Genomic DNA, 17,765 nt, shown 5'->3' with positions numbered 1-17,765 from the left:
ATGGTCCCTAGGTCACCTCTATCCTATACTGTCAAGGGTAAGGATGTCATAAAGAAGATTTGTAGAGAGAATGACTACATTACAAAGGAATTAATTTTCTGGGGCAAGGAATTTATTATGTGATAATTATGGGCAATGGATTAATTGTGAATTAATTAATTATTTAATTATATAGTTTTTATTTTGAAAAATTATATGTTAAAATAAATATTAATTATGTTTGGATTAAAATAGAGAGAGATTAATACTTATCTTATTATAAGATATTTATTAATACTGATATTTTAAGAGAAAATTAATTTTGAATTAACTGATATTTATTTTGGGATAAATATATTATCTTCAATATTAATTAAATAAAAAATGAGAAAATCAGGGAGAGCCACTAAGTGGCGCCTACCAGGAATATTTTCTATCTATGGGATTTGAATTTTGAATTTTGAATTTCAATTTAATTTGTTTATTTAATTAAATTTAACTATTTTTTTTATAAATGAGTTAAAATTAAATAATTAAAATAGATGTAATTGTTCAGTTTTATTTAAATAAAATAAAGATTAATTAAATTAGTTAATTATTTATATAAATCTAAAAAGAAGCGATTCTTTTGAAGAATAAGTTTAGGAAGTTGTTTTGACTATCAGACTCTCTCAAGAAGGAAGCGATAGAATTTCCTAAACCTTAAATTCTAGAAATTTGTATTGCCTGTCTCTTTTCAATCCTCTCCAGATCTCATGTGTTGAGTACATCTAGAGAGTCTAAATCATCCTTTGAATCCTACAAGCCCACACACGTCATTTTGTGTTTGAGGATTGGCTTGGAAGGCTAAGGTGTGAGCTTTCAGAAATGATAGAAAGATCGTTGATTTACACGAAAATATTCAAGGACACTTGATAAGATACGAGAGGTAATGTCTATTCCTTTTATATGTTATTTAATATATCTATATATGTATGATCCGGGCTGGTATTAATAATTATTTTAAAAGATCTTATTCCGAGTCAAACAGACCCATCATCCTCGATAAAGAATTATCAAACTCCACCTACTATCCCTAACATACAGTGTCCTACTATCAATGTAGGTGAACAGGCAACCATGATTGAACATTGACATTCATCTGCCCCTGGACAGCAACAGGATCAAGGAGTCAGCTAGCCAGCCTCGGAAGCCGGACAGGAGCCGACTCTAGGAGTCAGTCAGACAACCAGCCTCTATTGCTGGATAACAACAGACACCACGAGTTGGTCAGCCGACCCCTGAGAGTGAACAACAGCAAGCAATGGGATTCGATCAAACTACCTTGGGTGTCAGATAGAGAGCTATAGAGAAATCTATCATGTTTGGAAAAATTCAGCCAACCACGACTGAGCAAGACACCAACCCATCACCTGTTCCGTCCCACCTCCCAACTTTGGATTGGCTCGCACATTGGCTGGGATGGACGCACTTATCTTGCAGATTCCCAGGATGCCAACTCTAATCAAGAAGAGCGTAACAGATTGCTATGTTGATTCCCCATTCATTGATTATATAGCAATGGTGGAGATGCCTAAGAAGTTCAGCTTCCCTCACATGAAGATGTTCGATGGGACGTTCGCAGTGGCCATCCCACATGACAAGAATAAAGAGGATGGTCATGGTGGCCATCCCACATGATAAGAATAAAGTTTCATGTGTAAAGGGTTTGGTTATAGTATGATTGGACCAGCCCTCCAGTGGTACACTAATTTACCTAATAATTCAATTTCTACTTTTGCCTAATTAACTGTCACTTTTGTTAACCAATTATTCAGTAGTAGGAAACTAGAGAAGTCTGCAGAAAACTTGTATGTCATAGTCCAGCGGCGAGGTGAGCGTCTTTGAGACTACGTAGGTCGTTTCAACAAGGAGAGGGTATCTATTACCAATTGTAATCAAGACACAACCATCTCAGCCTTGTGGAAAGGGCTCCGCTATGTCTCAAACTTGTAAAAAGAGGTTACCAAGTATCCTTGCAAGAAAATGGAAGACGTCCTTGCTAAGGCCTGGGCACAAATCAAATGGGAGGAGGATGAAGCCAACTATTATCGCTCTTCCCCATGGAAGGAATATCGAAGAAACTCAAGGGTGAACAGACAATAGAGTAACTGATGATCTGACTCATACTAGAGCATTCCAATACTCCAAATAAGGATTAGTATGTGGATTGGTGTGCCTAGAGAGAACAATTGGAAATTTTGTGATTTTAATTGAATATGTATATATATGTGAATTACATGAGTTACATTATGATATGACTGTTTATGCATGTTTATTGTTATTAAATGTGCTTAAAGACTCGCTTTTGTTAAAAACTGGCATTTCCGTAATTTTGACTTTTTGATGGTATAAATGTAATTTTACATGATATGTGCTTGAGACCACATTATTATGTGGATATATTCATGATACTCGGCAAGAGTGGATCATTTCAATCAATTTAGCGAAAAAGTCACAACGGTAATCAATACCTAGCTCGGGGTGAGACAAGATGTATTTTGGTAATTTTACACATTTCGGGAGTTGTTATTAAATGAGAGTATTTAAGGGAAAATAAATTTTACTTGATGATTGGTTGGTTAATTTGGATATTAGGGGTGTAATTTGAGGTTTAGTGGGAAATTAGGCTAAATGACCAATATGTCCTTGAGGGACTAATTGAAGGGCAATTTGAGCTAGGGGCAACATGGTCATTTAACCTATTTGATAGGAAAATTGGCTAAGTAAGGCGCAGTCACGTTTGGGGCAAACATTACTCACTTTTGGTCACTTTCAAAGACTCTTCCAAGAACACAAGAGCACAAAGCTAAGTCTTGGCTTGAGATTGAAGTGATTTCTGGGAAGGTTTGGAGGATTTGAGGAGATTAAGACCTGTAAGAAATCATAACCGGTTTAGGAATCTCAGAATCACATCAAGGTGAGTAACTAGCTTTAGTTTTCTTGAAATTTCTTAAGTGCTCTTGATGGTTTTCTTTTGGAATTAAGGTGGTTCTGAAATTTTGATGTGTTTAGGGAGTCCTCTGTTGTTGTTGGTTGAGGAAGTAGGGTTTCTAACTATTCTAAAGCTTAGGACTAGATTGAAAACTTTGAATTGGACCTAGATTTCAAATTTCTTTGGGTAAGTTTTCAAAGTTCAAACTCAAATGTAAATTTTGGTAAATTGTGTTTTTTTGAGTGTTTAAGTGCATTTTGACGTTGTAATGGAGTTATAGAGTTAGTCTATGGTTGTTTAGTCGTGAAAGATTGATTGGAATCATGTTAGAATTGAGATTTAGTGTTTGAAAATGTAGGGGAAAACATAGATTTTGGGTTTTCGTGGTGGCGCTGCGATGCCTGGGATGAGCATCGTGGTGCGTTTGGGTTTCTTCGCGGGTGGGTTTGCCCTCGGACCATCATGACGTCGCGGGTCTAAATGGGAAAAATTATAGGGAAAACTCTCTATTTGTTGGAGCGTTGCGGCTCAAAATGCAAGAATTTTAGAAATGAGCTTCTCGGTTCGTTTTAGAGTCGCGACACTGTAGGGGACGCTGCGACACTAATGAAGTTTTAGGGTGCATTTGTTTGGAGTTTTGGGGAGTTATCTTGGGAGGCTTAAGGGATGATTCCACTATCTTGTTTAATGGAATCCGAGGTCCCGAGAGCTAGGGCTTAGTCTTGAGGCCCATTATTGGAAATAGTTCCTGATATATGTACTGTTTATGTTGTGACTAGGGTATTCGTAAGGCTTGGGAAATGGATTGAACTCGGGATCTTATACTACTTATACGGGACTCGAGGTAAGAAAATTGGCACTTGCACCGAGTGTAGGGTGTGGGCCTTGATTATTGAACACGGGTATGACCGTGCCTTGAACCTGTTTAAAGCTAAATGTTTGCTCTGTATAAGCATCTATTGATATACTTGTTTGTGATTGATCGGTTAGGGGCCGTTATCAGCGATATACATGTGTAATGTACGCCGTTATGGCATGACCATTATTGGGATGCAGTATGCATCTCTTCAGCATGAGTCATATACTAGTTAAGGAATAAATGTGAATATGATTGTGGTTATAATGCATGCATTGGATTATAATGTTTATCTATTTCTTTGGGTTTTCTTACTGAGCCTTGTCTCACGAGTGCTTTATGGTGCAGGTAAGAAAAAAGGAAAGCTAGACCAGCCATGAGTTGCAGAGCTGTAAGGGCAGTGTGTACATACTTAGCCTACTCGGCTGCCACGGTCGAGATACTTTTGAGGAGCAGGGGTTATTGGCTTGATTTTGCCGCCTAGGTCGATTAGTTCTGTAATTTTGTTGTAACTGTATTTTTTATTAAAAACCTTTGGGATCCCTTGTATATAGTCAAATCGTTTTATTTAAAAGTTTAACTTCATTTACCAAATTTTTTAATACCTAACCTATTGTTTAACTTTAATTACACTTTTAAGTCCAAATGACTCGCTTAATGAGTTAAGCACTATTTTTAACACACGGTGTAACGATCTTGGATTAGTAGGGCGTTACACATACCCATATCTTAGCAGGCCTGAGAACAAAAGAAGAGGGTACAACCGGTCATCCGAGACATGCTCGTGAGATGGTCCAAAAATACCAAAGTACAACCTATCAATCTCGCCTACTGAAGCTGTAGCGGCGTTAAAAGGGCTAGGAGACAGAGTGAGGTTGCCTTGAAAGATGAGAACACCATCCCACCAGAGGGACAAAAACCAAGTTCTGTGACTTCCATACTGACCATGGCCACCAGACAGACGAATGCATTGCCCTAAAACTCGAAGTCTCAAACTTATTGAAATGCGAACACCTGACCGACCTCTTAACAGACAAAGATAAAAGAACATTCGAATGCATGGAAGACAAATCAGGAAGCCAGAGAGAGCTGACTCCACCCAGACCCCCCACCCTTGAGCAGACCGTGAGCGTGATAATTGGTGGCTCCAAGGTAAGAAAATTCACCCATTCAGCATCTAAAAGACATACCAAACAAACCAACTAGACTAATGGGGATTCAAGTGGAACAGATAAGACTACAACCAACTCATCAGCTCAAACACATATCTTCTCTACATCAGAGTCAACCACACTCCTCAACCCACTCAGACCTAGTAAACGGATGTGCCACTGCCTGAGCCTCGTGCCCCATGGCACTCCCGCCCCCCCCCCCCCCAATATCTCATTTCATGTGCCCTCTACAACAAGGGCCCTCTCTACCACCTGAGCATAGGTAGATATCTCATGCACTAGGGCGATTCTAACGCCCTGAGCTATCCCAAAATTTAGTCCTCGAACAAATTGTTCTTTCTGAGCTACATATGTAGGCACCAAATCAAAAGCGAATTGGGCCAACCCATCAAATTTATGGACATACTCTGTCACTGTCATGTTGCCTTGAACTAGGTTCACAAATTCATTCGTCTTTGCAGTCCTAACTGCGTCACTGTAATATCATTCATTAAACAACTGTTTGAATTCTTCCTAGCCCGTCATAATGACATTCTGAGTCTGGGATACCACTCCCCACCAAGTCCGAGTATCATCCCGTAACATGTACATGACATAGATCACTCTATCATTGCCCACCACCCTCATATAATCTAGGATGGAGCTAATCATGCCCACCCATTGCTCAGCCCTGAATGGATCTAGGCCTCCCTTAAAAGCTGGAGGGTAATGTTTCTGGAATCTCTCATATAGTAATTCCCATCAGTTTTCAATCCCAAGTTGAGCCAATACTGGTGCCACCCCTTGTAGTACTAATGAAGCAACATTCCCTGGCAGAACCTGCTGCCTCAACCACCTGATCTTTTCCCCTTGCCTCTACAGTTCTACTTGTATATTTGCAAACACCTGCTACCAATTCCAACGAGTAGGCTGAGGGTTCTGGCCCTAATTATCATTCCAGTCCTTCATATAAATGCCACCTAGTCCCACTGACTGCCTTGGATACATAACTTTTGAGCTCGTCGCCAGTCAACAACTTGACCTATCAAACATGATAATCATATCTAGAAGTCACTCCTCGAGCAAAACCAAACAACACAACATTCATATACAACAATAATATTATAACACATGCACATACTACTCATGCATCAATATATAAGCCCTACTCTTAAAAATATGAATACCATGCTCTCTAATCTAGCATGCAGATAAGGCACATATATGTCAATTAAGCAGTTAAACACATAACTGCATCAATGATTACAAAACCCTGATCAAGCTTATCTTTAGCGGCAAGTGTACATGCCCAACCTAGACCGCTCTGATACCAAGTTGTAATGCCATACTAATTAGGACTGTTACACTATGTAGTTTAAATAGTGCTTAACTCGCTAAATGAGTAATTTGGACTGAAATCGTGTAATTAAAACTAACCCAAGGATTAGGTAATAAAATTTTGGTCAACAACAACGATTTCATTAAAAGGTTTAGGTCCGTACATGGGATCCCAAAAGGGTTTATAAACTGACACATAAACAACATAAACACCAAAAGCCAGCCTAGGCGGAAAAATTTCGGGTTTAACCCTAGTTCCAGCAATTAATCTCGGCTGTGCCAGTTAAGCAGGCTGCATATGTACACTCTGCCCCTAAAGCTGTCCAACTCAGAGCTGGTCCAGCTATTTCTTGCCCTTACTTGCACCACAGAGCACCTGTGAGCCGAGGCCCAGCAAGAAAACCTCACAAGGCAGAACAATATCCAAATATTCAAAAGCACTAATGTAACGCCCCAACTCCAGGGTCCGCTACAGTGCACATTGCAAACAGTGCTAAACTCGCTAATCGAGTCGTTTGGCCACAAACGTGTAACTAAGTATGATTAGCGGTTTAGGGGTTAAAAACTTTGGTTAGGATGTAACGTTTCACTAGAACGTTTAATATATACATTGGGATCCCGAAAATATAATTTTAAAGTCTATTACAAAAGAATATTTACATCAGGCCGTTCTAAGCGGCAAAACAGGGTTCAACCCTAGTTCCACTTTCAAACCTCGCCCAACAGATATCACAATAAGTTCATATCTGACACTGTATCACCCTTAGCTAATCCAGCTAAGACTTTCTTATTCAACCCTTCCTGTCTGAGATTCACTTAGTCATTTATCCTTTTTAGCTCCTCTGAGATAATAATCTCAAGCACAGAACTGGCCATTGACCCACCAGAAACTCTACTCTAGTTCTGGTCAAATTCTGTCATCAACGTGTTACATAAACAATCTTTTCACTGAGGTGTCATAACAACCTTCCAATTGTTTCTGATCTGTAACCCGAAAGCCAGAATTCTTTCCACAAATCATATATAATACCATGCCCATCCAAGGACACTCCCGCCTTCTAAGGCATCCCTTGACCTTGGAAAATTTCCACAGAGAATACACCACAATACCATCGTCCCAGACGATCACAGATTCCCATTCAAATAATTCCTTGAACGCTCTGTTCATCCAATCCATAAACACTTAGCGTTAAACAAATTCTCAAAATACAATCCAGCACTTCCTAGTGCTCTTTATCTATTATAAACACAGCCTTTTGCATATTCTTTTCCCCTGATCCCTAACTGGTATTAACCAGATCAATGATCAACTCTTGAGAATTCTTTCTCACTTCAGTACCTAAGCCTCCAGTTCTGACAACTCTACTAAACCATTCAATACAATGCCTTCAATTCAACTCTATCCTTGGCACTAATCAAACCACCATTTTATCTCTTCATATTACAGAAATCCCGGCTAATCCCCTGAAAACACATTCAGGAACTCACAGACTAGTCCAGCCTGTCCTGATCCCACTAACCCAATTTAAGTGGTATCCACCACGCTAGCTAAGAGTTCTATGCATCCCTCTGCCATAAAACTCTAGCTCTCAATACAGACGTCATCAACATACCAAATCTGTGCACAATGCCAACTACCACAAGGCTTTCCATTCTCAAGCCCAAGAAGTACTATTCTTAAGCCACCAATACATTACCACCTTTCCATCACATCATGACAATGGGATCAGCATGTCAACTCTATGCCTCTTTATATGCAACAAACAAAGGAACCACATGGCACCAAAACCAATTAGCACAACTCAGAAATAGAAACTAGAAAACTGACCTGCCACTCCCGAGGAGCTAGTCTCAGTCCCAGACTCTGATTGCTCTGGAATAAACACTCGAGCTGGAGTCGAGCTGTCTATCCTCTTTTGCTCAAACTCTCTTAGTCTTGGGCAGTTCTTCTTAAAATGTCCAACCATGTCACATAAGAAACATGCTTTTGCTCGGCATTCTCCCAGATGATGCCTCTTACACCGAGCGCATTCTGGGTAAGGCTTCCAGCTTTCATTCTTACTTGCTCCAATGGATGGAGAAAACACCATCTGAGCTCCATGCCTCGTGGCACTCTTTTCCTCATCTCTGATGCTCTCAACAGCAAGAGCCCTCTCTACCACCTGAGCATAGGTAGAGACTTCATGCACTGGGGCAACTCTAATGCCCTGAGCTATACCAGGATTCAATCCTTGAACAAACCTTTCCTTCCGAGCCACATCTGTGGGTACCATGTCTAAAGCAAACTTGGTCAACCCATAAATTTATTAACATACTCAGTTACTGATGCCTTTCCCTGAACAAGATTCAAAAACTCATTCATCTTGGCAGCCTTGGCCACATCACAATAATACTTTTCATTAAACAGCTGCCTAAACTCTTTCCAATCCATCACAGCTGTGTCTCGTGTCTGGGATATCACTTCCCACCACGTCTGGGCATCATCCCACAGTACAAGAGTAGCACAGATCACCCTATCGTGACCTACCAGCCCCATACTTTCAAGAATGGAACTGATCATGCCCATCCATTGCTCAGCTCTAAATGGATCTAGGCCTCCCTCAAAAACTGGAGGGTAATACTCCTGGAATCTTTCACAGAAAAATTCCCATCTGCTCTCAACCCTAGGTTGAGCCAAACCTGGTGCCATTCCTGACACAGCATAGGAAGAGGTGCTTCCCAACAGATTCTGCTGTTGCCTCAGACATCTAATCTCTTCCTCATGCCTCTGCAATCTTGATTGCAAATCTGTGACTATCTGTTGAAAACTCTGAGGGGCAGATGAAGAACTCAACCCCTGGCTGAAACTCCCAGCCTCTAAATAACCACCACCAGGCCTCATATCTGCCTTGGCTATATACCTGCTCTGCAGTCAATAACTTGACCCATTAGTCACAATGAGCATATCATGAGTTTTCTCCCACGGGATCAATCTTTCCACACCACATTCACAAATAGCTTGCAGTGCTATAAACATTCCCATGGCATTCTTACAACAATCAAATCCCTGCTCTTCCAACATCCACACCATGCCTCAACTCAAGCATGCAAATATCACAATTATGTAATCATGGAGCAGGTAATCAAATGATCATATTCATAAATATATCCACGGAGCATATCATCAAATAGTCAAGAGCCAAGCTCTATCAGAATCTCATGCTCCCTAATACAAAGTACAGGTAAAGCATTCACATTTTATTCAAACAACTATACACATAGCTACAGAAATATTTACCATTCCTTGAGTGAAGCTATCTTCAGTGATGAGTGTACATGCCCATCCTGTCTTCAGGAACACATAAACCATGGCATGCTCTGATACCAAAATTGTAACGCCCCAACTCCAGGGTCCGCTACAGTGCACATTGCAAACAGTGCTAAACTCGCTAATCGAGTCGTTTGGCCACAAACGTGTAACTAAGTATGATTAGCGGTTTAGGGGTTAAAAACTTTGGTTAGGATGTAACGTTTCACTAGAACGTTTAATATATACATTGGGATCCCGAAAATATAATTTTAAAGTCTATTACAAAAGAATATTTACATCAGGCCGTTCTAAGCGGCAAAACAGGGTTCAACCCTAGTTCCACTTTCAAACCTCGCCCAAGTATTGGTCGAGCAGCTGCATATGTACACGTCATCACCTAAGCTCTCCAACTCAAGGATGGTCCAGCTTCCTTTTGCCTTTACCTGCACCACAAAGCACCCGTGAGCCGAAGCCCAGCAAGAAAACTCATATGCTCATAAACAATCATATCATGATATCAAATCATATCTGGCATGCCTAGCATTCATAGCTCTACTCAGCATGCAAATGAATTCAAACAGATGCTGGGGTATCCAGGATAAGAAATCCTGGCCTTCTGATTGGATGACTATCAAGTCAATCCTAATCAGATGAGTGTCGTAACACTAAAGGTTCTGATAAACCATGCTGAGTGACCGACAAGCGAATCACTAACTCAAGTGGAAGGGTGGTTGTTGGGTAAGCCTCTAACCTTCAATAGGTTCTGGTAAACCATACTGAGTGACTGGCAAGCACGTCACTAATTCAAATGGAAGGCTGGCTGTTGGGTAAGCCTCTAACCTTCAACAGGTCCTGGTAAACCATACTGAGTGACCAACAAGCAAGTCACTGGGGCCCCAGTGCCCAAGCCATGCATATGATGATCAAAATGATCATGCAGAGCCCGTAGCTCTGATCAGATGAGTGAATATCACTTTGAGGTCCTGATAAACCATACTGAGTGACTGACAACCAAGTCACTAGGGGCCCAGTGCCCATTTCCTGCAATGGCTCTACATGACTAGCCCTTGGCTAGATAAATGCTTGTTTATATTCATCGAACTTGAGGTCGGTCCTGCATTAATGCTTTTGGAGTCATTCAATGCAGAGGGTCGATTAGGTCCAATCGACATAGCTTGCACTACTCACTAGGGTTGTCATGACTAGTGAGACAGCACAATGTGGCCAGTGCCCAGTACCACTGCCGAACCTGACTAATAAGTCACAGCTTCACAGTTGATACTAGCACCTTTGCCAAACCTGACTAATAAGTCAGTGCCATGCACAAGTAAGCAATGCTATCAATATGTATCATATGCCAATTATCCGAGAGTAGGGCACTCAGCATGCTTACTAAACAGTTGCTAGCATAATTATAACCATGCACAAACACAGAGACTCAAGCTCTGACCAATCTCATATTCATCATTCATGGCATGCCCTAGTCACATGTTTCTCATGCATCACATGCATCACATTTAACCAACCAGCATGCCTCAATAATAATCATATGCAAATGGGCAAGATTGCCAAGCGTTCATTATGCTATCAATTTTTACATTTAAACATCCAACATGCATCAAACATAACCATGCATGTCACAAATGGGGTGCAGTTTTCTTACCTTGGGTCCAAGCACAGGTTACCAACAAATGAGCCACAAGCACGATCCTGATCCAAGCCTCTAGTGATAACCTAGTCACAACCACAAATGGTGATCCAATGAGTTCAAGTTCTAAAACCAACCCTTGAACTAAAACTTAGCCTCCAAGACATCAATCCTCACTAATCCGGGTAGTAGGAATGATCCCGAGGCCCAAAACCATGTTTCCGAGGTCAAAACGAGCAAACGGGGTCAAAACAGGGCAAGGGTTGCGGCCCTAGCACCTTGGGCCGCGGCCCCCAGGGTTCTCTGAGGCTAGGGCCGCGGCGCCCTCCATCAAGGGCCGCGGCGCCCAGCAAGGCCAAATCCTGGCACCTGCTTCTTCGAGCAAGGGCCGCGGCGCCCAAGAACAGGGCCGCGGCCCAACTTCGGGGCAGCCATTTTTCCTTCGTTTTAACCTTTTAAAACCTCCCAAAAACATGTCTAAACATTCCCAAATCATTAAATCAAAGTTCCCAAACTCCCCAATGGTCCAAAACCACCAAAACCCAAGGTTCAAACAAACTAAAAACTCAACGATTCACAAAGTCCAATTCAAGCTTAAAAACTTTTAAAAACTTAAAACTTAAACTTGAATTACCTCCGATTGAGTTGTTTCCAACTAAATCCTCCTGCTAATAAGCTTCTAATTCTCCTTAGGATTGCTATGCCTCGATCCTTGCTTGATTCCGAGTCCTAGAACTCAAGTTACCTTCGAAAATGCGATCGGGAACGAAAAGGGAACTTTAGGGAGAGAGAACGTAAGATCGTTCTTTTCATTTTCTTAAAAGGTTACTTCAAGCTTAAGTAGCTTCCAATAAAACCTAATGCTCAGGGTCCCGGAAACACCCCCGGGGACATTATAGTCAAAACTTCCAGAATTTCCCCCTGGTCTTACTAACTCCCAATTTATCACCAAATGTTAATTCCCATTACCCAATAACCCGGTAATGCTCTAAATACCCCTTGACTTACTCCAAGTCAAGCTTAAATCCCGTTGTGACTTTCCCACTAGCTTACCTCCTAGGATCGTCTTGTGCTGGGTAACCCTGGCATAACCAGATAATAACAAAGCACCACGCCCATTTCACATATATGCCAAAAATGCCCGAAATGGCCAAAATATGAAAATCACCCAATTAATCACAAATGGGTTCACATGCATATTTAATACACCTAAACATGCATAATATCATTAAATAGCATGATAAAGCAATTATGGCCCTCCCGGCCTCCTAATCAAGGTCCTAAACCTTATTAGGAAATTTGGGGCATTACAACTAAACACATGCTTCACAATTACCCAATACATATAAATTTGTAAACATGTTCTGCAGTTTACAAAGATGTTCATATAATCAATTACACGTCTCGGGAAGACAGCGCTGCCGAATGGCCCTACCGAGCTAAATGTGTATACAAGCATTCCGCTCACGGTTCATGCCAGAAAAGTGGGGACCACACCCTCCAAACTAAACTCACCTTCATGGCCTGCATTCCACACACTTTTTCGGTCAACCCTATGCTCAATGTGATGGTCGTCCATCCCCATGTTCAACACGTTGGCCGAATATCGGTTATATCATCCATTCACTGATAACTTAAGGCTAATAATCATATCGAATTTAATTTAAATAAGTGGCCATAGAACCACACTGAGGGCCCCCTTGCCCTATTCCCTTTTTTAACTAGCCTTAGAGCTAGCCAAGCGAACCTCGCGCTTCATATTTCATGTGACCATGAGGTTGTAGAAGCTCATAACACGCTTCTGGGCTGGCCTAGCCACAAGAACTTGCATTCATCACGCTATTGTCGTCCTCGACTTATAAGCCGAGGTTCTTATTCCACATAAGCGACTATAAAATCACACCGGGGTCCATTGCCCTAGGATATGGGACTATAGAGTGACCCTGGGGCCTATTGCCCTATCCTCTATATAACCAGCCTTAGGGCTGGCCCAATGTACTTGGCACTTTAATTTCGAAACGAACATAGGGTTGATCAAGCGTATACCATGCGTCTAATTAGGCATAACCATATCAGCCTACGCTCAGTGCACTATTGCCGCCCTTGACTTATAAGTCAATCCTTTCGACCAGAACTCAGTGCGCTAGTTTTGTCCTTGACATATAAGTCAAGCCTTTCGACCCGCGCTCAGCGCGCTATTGCTGTCCTTGACCTTTTCAATCAAATAATACAGACGAGCATACATCATTTAGCAATTATCCAGATACAAAGAATTCAAACATGCTTAATCAAACAATCACATGCATAACCATAATCATACTCATTCATAGGGGCACAAGCCCTAATCATAACCATGTTTAGCAGCCGGGCCAAATCCTCATCACATATAACACATTTTGGGTGTAGTTTTCTTACCTCATGTTCTGAGTGAATAACATATGACGACCCCGAGTATGGTCATTTCCTCCCGAGCCTAAGGTTCACCCTAGTCACAACTGTAACAATGAATAACTATCAGGAACGAACTAATAAAGGCTTCCGAATCAAGTCCTAGCCTCCAGGACCTTGCATTCTAGTAACCTGGGTAGTAGAACCATTCCTGAGCCCTTAGGTTTGGGTTCTCAGCTCCCAAAATTTACTTTTTCTCATTTCCCCAAGAGCCGCGACACCCCCTCCCGCCCCCACTAAGGGTCGTGACGCAACAAGTCAGAGAGCCCTGAGCGCAAAATTACAGGGCATGCGCCGTAGCGCAACCCAACTAGTGTTGTGGTGTGGTGCCAAGATGGTTCGAGGCACCTGCTTGTCCCTCTGAGTTAATAAGAGCCACAACTCCCCAAGAACAAGGCTGCGACATGACCCTGCGAACTCAGAAAACCAGGGACTTTCATAAATCTCAACTGACCCCAAATCCATCCCAAAACACAGTTTTAACCATTTTAATATTCCCAATAGGTCAGAAGTACTATAAACAACCTCTAAAACTCCCAAAAACCCAACTAAAACCCAAAATTCAATAACTTCCTTAAAAGAATTCAAAACCCAAAACCAACACTTAAAAAATTACCTCTTGATTCCTTGCAACAATTTGAATCCCCTAGCTGCTAGAACTCTTATCAGTTTCCAATACCCCAAACAAGCTTGCTTCCAAGCTTTAGAATCATAATTCTCTTCAAAAATTCAAAACTTAGAGAGAGAGAGAGAGAGAATACATAAGAGAGGAGAGAGAGAGGAGAGAGAGAGAAGATAACTTCTGTTTTTCTGAGTTTATCAAGCCAGCCATTAGCCTATACATTCAAATGGCCCAAAAGAACAAAATGCCCCCATTTACTCACTTTCCTCTCAAAGCCCACTAAGGGAAAAATTGTCATTTTATTCTCCCATCTCACCTTACTCTTATACTTCCCAAATAATTCCGCCAAATCCAGAATAACACCATTTTTTCCAAAATATGACTCATACTCCAATGAGTCCTGGTAACTCACCGAATTACCGAAATACTCCTTGGCTCACCCCGAGCCGGGTATAAGTCCCCGTTGTGACTAAACCGCTATCTTGCTCAAAAGGACCGACCCTTGCCGAATATATCAAATATGCCCACATAACCACATGGGCTCAACATATAACACATATAATTACAGATATACCCATAGCGGGTTAAAAATACAAAAATGCATTTCTTAACAGAAACGAGCCTATAAGCACATTTAACACATGTAAACATGCATAATCATTCATATTATAATATAACCCACATAATTCACATAATTACATAAGTAATCAATTAAAATCACATAATAGTCCAATATTACCCTTCGACCCCCTAAGCCTTATTAGGAATTTTGGGACGTTACAGTTGGGGAGATTGAGCTACATGTCTATGCAGAAGGAGTCAACCTTTACACAAGGTTCCTGGTGGTAGACTCACCATCAACATGCAATGTCATACTAGGCCGACCATGGATACACGAGATGGAGGTTGTGCCATCAACCTACCACTAAGTACTTAGGTTCCCAACCAAATGGATTGGGGGGGGGGGGGGGCGGGGGTAAAGGAGATCAGAGGACAGCAGAAGGACTCAATGGCATACTATTAGACCACCATGAAAGCCAAACCCACCGAATTATAGCAGTTACAATAGGAAGGACTGAGTAACTCACAGCCAGACCAACCAAACATGGAGGAGTTAGACGAAGTCCAAATCCATTCAGACTTCCCAGACCACAAAGTCCAAATCAGATCGAGAATAAACCCCGGCATCAGAACAAAGATTATCAAATTCCTTTCTAATGTTATGAATGTTTTGCTTGGTTCCATGAAAACATGACTGGAATTGACCCTGAGGTTATTGTTCATAAATTGCAGGTTGACCTAGATTACCCACCAAGAAAGCAAAAGAGAAGGAAGTTTTCCCTTGAAAGAAACAAGGCAATCAACGAAGAAGTCCAGAAGCTCATTGAGAATGAATTAGTAAGGGAGGTGCATTACCCCAAGTGGCTGGAAAACGTGGTCATTGTGAAGAAGAAGAATAGAAAACGACGAGTATGCCTCAACTTCACAAACCTCACAAGGCATGCCTTAAATACTCGTTCCCATTACCACACATAGACATGCTGGTAGATGCCACAGTCGGCCATGAACTCCTTAGCTTCATGGATGCATACTCGGGATACAACCAAATCCCAATGCACCCAGACGACCAAGAGAAAACAATCTTCATGACCAACCTAGGCATATGTTGCTACAAAGTTATGTCATTTGGATTGAAGAACGCAAGGGCGATTTACCAATGATTGGTGAACAATATGTTTGCTGACTTGCTGGGAAAGATGATGGAAATCAATGACATGCTCGTCAAATCCCTCATTGTAGAGGACCACATCAATCATTTGATATTCTTAGAAAATAAAACATGAAATTCAATCCGGCTAAATGTTTTTTGGTGTCATTGGAGGAAAATTCCTTGGCTACCTAGCTACTTGGAGAGGAAATGAAGCCAACCCAACCCAAATAGAATCAATCCAACGATTCCCCTCTCCAACATGCATCAAGAAGGTGCACAAGTTAACTGGACATATCGCTACACTTAGTCAATTCTTTTCAAAATCATCTGAACTATGGCATCCATTCTTCAACATGTTGAGGAAGTCAAAGACATTTGAGTGGACGACAGAGTGTGAAGAAGCTTTGGCTAAACTCAAGCGCTACCTGACTAGCCCGCCTTTGTTGTCAAAGCAAAAAGACACTGAGACAATGTTCGTCTATTTGGCTGTATTTGAGATAGCAGTTAGTGCAGTCCTAATATGAGAGGACAGAGATAGACAACACCCAGTCTACTATGTAAGCAAATCCCTACTAGATGGAGAGACACGGTACAATCAACTAGAAAAATCTCGCATTGGCACTCATCCACGCAGCAAGGAAGCTACACTCGTACTTCCAGTGCCATCCAATAGTTGTCCTGACCACATTCCCACTTAAGACCATCCTGCACGAGCCAGAACTGTCAGGAACATTAACCAAGTGGGAAATAGAGCTAAGTGAGTATGACGTAACATATAGGCCACAAACCTCCATAAAATCTCAAGTATTGGCTGACTTTGTTGCAGATTTTACACCTAACATGAAAATGCAGGCAGAAAGAGAGTTGTGCTGCTTAACCTAGGAACAACCAACTAACACCTGGAAACTATACATAGATGGTTCAAGCAACACAAGAGGAAGTGGACTTGGACTTGTTCTAACCTCACCACAAGGCGACATAATAGAGAAAGTAGTCAGATGTAGGTTCAAGGCCACCAATAACGAAGCAAAGTATGAAGCGATGATAGCAGGGCTCATACTAGCTAAGGAAATAAGAATCAAACAACTCAATGTCTTTAGCGATTCACAACTGGTGGTCAATCAAATGCAAGGCAGCTACCAGAACCGGGATAACAAGATGACAACCTACCTCAACAAGACCAAGGAGTTACAATCAGGCTTTGATTAGTTTGCAATCAACCAAGCCCCAAGATGGGAGAACTGTCATGCAGACACACTAGCCAACCTGAGATCCTCCATCCAGACAACCGGACCAAAGACAGTACTAGTAGTCTGTCTCCAGTGGCCCACTGTCTGGAAGAATGAAGAAGAGTAAGTTGGAAAAATCTCCACCGACCGGACATGAATGACTCCTATATTGGAGTACCTAGAGAAAGACACACTACCTGAGGACTAGAACGAGGCGCGTCAGATTAAGGCTCAGTCAGCCCACTGCACAATCATACAAGGTAAACTTTACAATCCTATTTTGGTCCATACTTAAGGTGCATTAAGCCTGCTGAGGAAAAGTACACGCTGGCTAAACTACATGAAGAGGAATATGGAAACCACTCTGGAGGAGGAAGCTTAGCACATCGAGCCTTGACACAAGGATACTATTGGCCAAGCATGAGAATCGACTCCTCTGCATACACTAGGCGCTACGATATATGTCAAAGGTTCACTCAGGTATCTCATCAACCTCCAAAACATATGACATCCATCACTT

Source organism: Humulus lupulus, chromosome 8, assembly GCF_963169125.1.
Source record: "Humulus lupulus chromosome 8, drHumLupu1.1, whole genome shotgun sequence".
Lineage (NCBI taxonomy): Eukaryota > Viridiplantae > Streptophyta > Magnoliopsida > Rosales > Cannabaceae > Humulus > Humulus lupulus.
This window is presented reverse-complemented; position numbering follows the sequence as displayed.